The following is a 6401-nucleotide window of genomic DNA, read 5'->3' as shown; positions in this document are numbered from 1 at the left end:
GGCCTATACTGAATATTACAGATGATGTGCATTATAGAATAGGCCATGCCAGATATTCTGATATTCTCATTAGACACACCACAGAGTAGTTTAGGACAGTGATTCACAAGTGATGTGCCCTCAGGAAATACTTTCCAGATTGATTTGTCTTGCTAAGGAACTTATTAGCATCAGCCGCAGAACTTCTGCACCTTGCAGAAGATTCTGGAAATGTTATAAGGTATATACCATCCACACAGGACACTGCCCAGGACTGTTGGGCCTCACCTATACTAAGGTGACCCTACGGAAAGGAAGACAGGGCTCCTGTATCTTTAACCGTTGTGTAGAGAAGGGAATTTCAGCAGGTGTCATTTGTATGCATGCAGCACCTGGTGAAATTCCCTCTTCATCCCTCTAGAGTGGCTAGATACAAAAGAGGGCAGGGTCCGGGCAGCTTTCACTGTTGTGATGAATTGAAAGTATTCAAAGGACACACCAATTCTCCTCTATAGTTGCGTGCAGCAGAGGAAGCTTGGTGGAGGTGGTCCTGCTATTTTTCAGGTAAACTCTCCTTTCCGACTCTTCTCCATAACGTGAAAGATCTGCATATGGATGCCAATCCCACTTGAGGCTGCAAATAACTTTATTGAAACCTGTTGTTGTTTATTTGTTCAGTCGCTTCCGACTCTTCATGACTTCATGGACCAGTCCATGCCAGAGCTTTCTGTCGGCCGTCGCCACCCCTAGCTCCCCCAAGGTCGAGTCCTACTTGTCAACTATCTTGTACTACGGATTGCAAATTGCTCTGAGAATGTTTTGTCGAAAGAATGGTATGTAAATATGCTAAATAAATCTTAGACCGGGTTCAGACGACACGATAATCAATGGTGGGTTAAATAGTCAATGGTTGTGTGGTCTGTGGAGCATGTTTTCACACCACGGTTAGTTATTTGGCTGAAATAACCAAGGCAAATAACCAATGCTGTGCAGAGTTGATTATTTGAACAACCGTCGGCTATCATTTCGTGTGTCCAGCACCATTGACTATTTCATTGCACACAGTTGGTTATTTTCAGCGACTTTGGAGTCCCCTAGCAAGAGTGACTAAAGTAGTGACTGCTGCTGTAGTCCAGCTGGCAAAACTTGCAATGGCTGATGGGATGTCAGGGGGGAGGGCAGGGGATGTGTCAATTAAACACACTGTTGGCTAATAGTCAACTCGACACTGGCCTTAATCAATACCATGGTTAATTATAATCATGTTGTATGAGGAGTACCCCCTCGATAATCAACCACGGTTGACTATTAATCCACCATTGACTATTGTGTTGTCTGAACATAGCCTCTGTGTGTGTGTGTGTGTGTGTGTGTGTGTCTTTCTCCCTTTTTCTGTTAGTGCCTAACCTACTACAGAGGATTGTTGTATGGATAAAAAGGAGTGACTCTATGGATCAAAATGGGGATTACAAATTATCAGAAAGATGATACTACTAGGATGGGAAGACTTCATATGTAAATGATCTACTTTGTTTTTACTAGAACCGTAAAGTTCACCAATTGGAAATAGGTGCAAAAGACGTCTCAGGGGTACAGATGTACTCTGAGAATTATGGAGCAGGGTGCCTCTGACCCCATGCCCAGCCAAGGAATTTATTTTCAATATCAGAATTGACCTCATTGTCCTATCGCTTCATCACTTCATTGTTCTATCATTGTCCTATCACTGCAGCTTAGTTGACAAGAGAGCTTTCGCTACGGGGTGGTATATAAATTAATTAATTAAATAAATAAATAAATACTCTTACCAGGAAGTAAGCCTAATTGAACACACTAGGGTTTTCTTCTGAGTAAACATGCATAGAATTGCACTGTTAAGAGGATGGCTTTTAGTTATTGCTATTGTTTTAAACAATGAGAATCCTGATCTACCCTCTGCCCACCCCGGTTAATAACAGCCTCTCCCCCTTCTATTACATTTTATATGCAAGGGAATCTTGAGATCTTTCTCACATGGATTTTTAAGGGCAACTGGGTATAGGAAAACCCTTCTGAACATATTTAGCTTTTTGTGTATGTTTAAGCCCCATTCAGCTTAGTATCAGATATAACCACAGGCATAAAACCTTTCTAAATACTTTCTCGGAAAAGAATGCATTCCTGAAATAGAGTGCTAATGAGAATTCTGGGTAGCGAGCATTATGACAGTAAATCAACGCGAGAGGCTGGAATAGGAAGGAAGGATTACATGTCCATTAACTGGTGACATCATTGAGAATAAAGCTGATGTAGGGAAGAAATGTAGTCCAAATAAAGAATTGATGAATCAAGCTGGGTCTCTCAGGGAGTTGAACAGAAGGCATGGAAGTAGCCTTCATTATGGAAGAAGAGAAAGCAGTTGAGGCAAATTATGCAAATATATGGAAGCTGTGTAATAATACCAGATGGTAAAACCTGTGTATTTACTAGAGTCCCGCAGCTAAAGCATTTGCTAGTTACCTCCAAACAATATTTTCTTCCTTGATTTTTCAAACAGATAAAATTTCTGGCCAGATAGCCACAACACTCTTTCCCTGACAATTGGGCATTGCCTCCTCTTATTTCTAAGCCAGATGTGAGTTTTTTTCCCCCCAGTGCACCTTTCTATTGAGCTCACCCTTTCCATAACTCCCTTTCTCCTCCACCCATCTTCTGCCAGGCGCCTGATCAGCCGATGTCCTAATTTTTCCACTTTCTTCTACCACTATGCCTACTCAGGGTTTGAGCCTATTTGGCAAATCTTTAGGTTGGCCCTCTTTTTGAGAAGCGGCACCCCAATCCTAGTAACACTTTATTAGCCCTAAGGCTACCCATTATCAATAACAATCCTTAAGTTTTGTTCATCGCTACACATAAGTCTTTTCATTTATTTTATTCATGCCCTCCTCTCAACCACTGTAGGAATATGCAATCAGATCCCATTATTCAGTAACACAAACTCATTAACAAAGCTACTATTTCAAAATAACATACTATTGAAAAGATACAATCTGCTTTATTATTATTATTATTATTATTTTGAAAGGGAGAGAGAGACAAAGAAAAGTTCTCATTTAAATCTCAACAAGCATATCAGCAATAAATCAGGCTTGTTGAGAAACGGAGCAATCAGTCTTTATAAAATGAAGAGATTTTTCATCTTGGCTGATAGAAAAACCAGTTAACGGAATAATAACACTTTATAAAGTACAAGTGCACTTACTATTATTTCATAATGTAGCATCAAGTGATAGGGCAAATAGTACTGACAGTTTGCATGATAGTAGATGATTTTTTACAAACTGCACATCCAAAAGCAAACTTAAGGACTACTAGCTGTGTGGTTATTATTATTATTTATTTATTTATTTATTTATTTATTTATATAGCACCATCAATGTACATGGTGCTGTACAGATTACACAGTAAATAGCAAGACTCTGCCGCATAGGCTTACAATCTAATAAAATCCTAGTAAAACAATAAGGAGGGGAAGAGAATGCAAACAGGCACAGGGAAGTGTAAACAGGCACCGGGTGGGGTGAAGCTAACAGTATAGAATCAGAACAAACTCAATATTTAAAAGCTATAGGGAAAAGAAAAGTTTTTAGCTGAGTTTTAAAAGCTGTGATTGAGTTAGTAGTTCTCAAGTGTTCTGGAAGAGCGTTCCAGGCGTAAGGGGCAGCAGAAGAAAAAGGACGAAGCCGAGTAAGGGAAGTGGAGATCCTTGGGCAGGCGAGAAGCATGGCATCAGAGGAGCGGAGAGCACGAGCGGGGCAATAGTGTGAGATGAGAGAGGAGAGATAGGCAGGAGCTAGACCGTGAAAAGCTTTGAAGGTCAACAGGAGAAGTTTATATTGGATTCTGGAGTGAATTGGAAGCCAATGAAGAGATTTCAGAAGTGGAGTGACATGGTCAGAGCGCGGGCCAAGAAGATGATCTTAGCGGCAGAGTGGTGGACAGAGACCAGCGGACTGATGTGAGACGAAGGAAGGCCAGAGAGAAGAAGGTTGCAGTAGTCCAACCGAGAGATAACCAGTGCGTGAACGAGAGTCTTGGCAGAAGAGACAGACAAAAATGGTCGAATCCTGGCAATATTATACAGGAAGAAGCGACAGGATTTAGCTACTGCCTCAATATGAGGAATAAAGGAGAGCGAGGAATCAAATATAAAGCCAAGACTACGAGCTTCCTTGACCGGAGTAAGCGTGACATCGTTGACAGTAAGAGAGAATGAGAGGTGAGGAGAAGGTTTAGGAGGAAAAACAAGCAGTTCAGTTTTTGCCATATTAAGTTTCAAACGATGATGAAGCAGCCAGGCTGAGATATCTGAAAGACATGCCGAGAAATGATCGTGAACATCAGGAGAAAGTTGCACCATGTACATTGATGGTGCTATATAAATAAATAATAATAATAATAAAAGTGTATCATCGGCATACAGGTGATATTGGAGGCCATGAGATTGAATAAGCTTACCCAAGGGCAGCATGTATAAAGAAAACAACAACGGGCCAAGCACCGAGCCTTACGGAACCCCTACTGAAAGGGGAAAAGAGTCCAATCCCTGTAAAAACACGGGGACAGTTTGGAATGTCAGGATGCATAATGTGTGGCAAAGGCCCTCTGTAGCCTCATCCTGTTTCCCCTCTAAGGTAGGGAATGATGTCCGATTAACCTAGGGACTCATTGAGATGGGCCTTACTTGACTATGCATTTTAATGTTTTCTCATATGAAAAATTGTATTGTTTAAACTTTATTTTTGCTTTAATTCAGCCATTCCCAACCTGGTGCCCTCCTTGCCAATCAGTTGGAGAAGGTTGTGTGGAGAAGGTTGACATTTGAGTTTAGTCCATAGCAGCCATGCTGTTCCATTGTGAGACCATGTACACTGATGGTGCTATATAAATAAATAATAATAATAATAATAATAGTATAAGTGATTGGAATAGTAGTGGGAAAGGGAAATTACTAGCATCCATTCCAAATGGATTTGCCCTGCTGATATGGAGAAATGTCTTGATATAGATATCACAGCATTTTGGCCTATGGGAAGAGTTAGACTGAGCCAGAGAGCTTTATCACACCAGTGTTATACTGTGCAATCACTGCGAATTGCATGCAAAGGACTTCGAAGTTTTCCATCTTATAATCTGCTTTTATTGTGAAGTACTCCCATGCATTCTGCTTTAATTATGCTATAAAAGAAAAAGACTCGCAGTATTTTGATACTAGTTTTCTAGTGTATCATCCCGGCAGCCACTGGGATGCAGGAGCAGGATTTGAAGAAAAAATAAACAAATGCTTACATCTGCGTAAGCTTTAAAGATAAAGACATCAAAATTGGCACAGTAATAGTTATTAAGGAAAGCTTTAAGCATACCAAATTTGGATCGGATTGGGTCATCCATTGATTTTTTAATGATTTTTTTACATTCCCCCCCCCTTAAACCCATTTCCTGGTATGCAAAGGATCTTGCCGCCCTGTAGCAACAGCAGCAACAACAACAACAACGCAGACACCTTAGAGCTGTAGGGAAAATTTGAGGGAAACAGGTACATGGGATGAAGCTGAGAGTCCATGTCAGGATTGGCAAGAAAGGAAAGAGAGAATGACACTTTGCAGAATTGGCAGCAAATTGGAGGATTAATGCAAATGTAGATATAGTAACTATAAAACATCTCACTGTTGTGGGGAAGATTGCGATCAGGTGACTTGAGTGCCTACAGAATCTGCTGTCCAGATACTATAGATCAGTAACTTCAAGGCCACTGTTTTTCCTTTGGATTGTTCTGCGACTTTAAACCAGACTAGGGGCTCATCTACACCAAGCAGGATATTCCACTATGAAAGCAGTATGAAAACTGTATATAAAAGGCAGGAGCCACACTACTGCTTTATAGCAGTATTGAAGAGCACTGACAACTGTTGGGGCCCATTGACACATCCCATATACCGCTTTCACAATGTAATATCCTGCTTGGTGTAAATGTGTCATGGGCTCCAACAGTTGTCAGTGCATTTCATTACCACTATAAAGCAGTAGTGTAGCTCCTGCCTTTTATACCGCTTTCATAGTGGAATATCCTGCTTGGTGTAGATGAGCCGTTGGTCTGGGTGACCCACCAGAGGACTGCACTCTGACAGATCTTCAAATAAGAAGAGAGCTTCAGCTGATGGGCAGTATAAAAATGTAATAAAATAAAATAAAAATAAATAAAGGCCAGTTCACTGCATAGTAGGACAATACTCTGTACAGCACCATGTACATTGATGGTGCTATATAAATAATAATAATAATAATAATAATAATAATAATAATAATAACTGGCCATCCTCTTAGTAGGGAAAGTGACATTTACAGTTTTGGTGTTGTGACTGGACACAAAATAGACATAGAAT

This window comes from Elgaria multicarinata, chromosome 15 (genome assembly GCF_023053635.1).
Source record: "Elgaria multicarinata webbii isolate HBS135686 ecotype San Diego chromosome 15, rElgMul1.1.pri, whole genome shotgun sequence".
Lineage (NCBI taxonomy): Eukaryota > Metazoa > Chordata > Lepidosauria > Squamata > Anguidae > Elgaria > Elgaria multicarinata.
The sequence above is the reverse complement of the archived record's forward strand: the minus strand, read 5'-3'. Positions refer to the sequence as shown.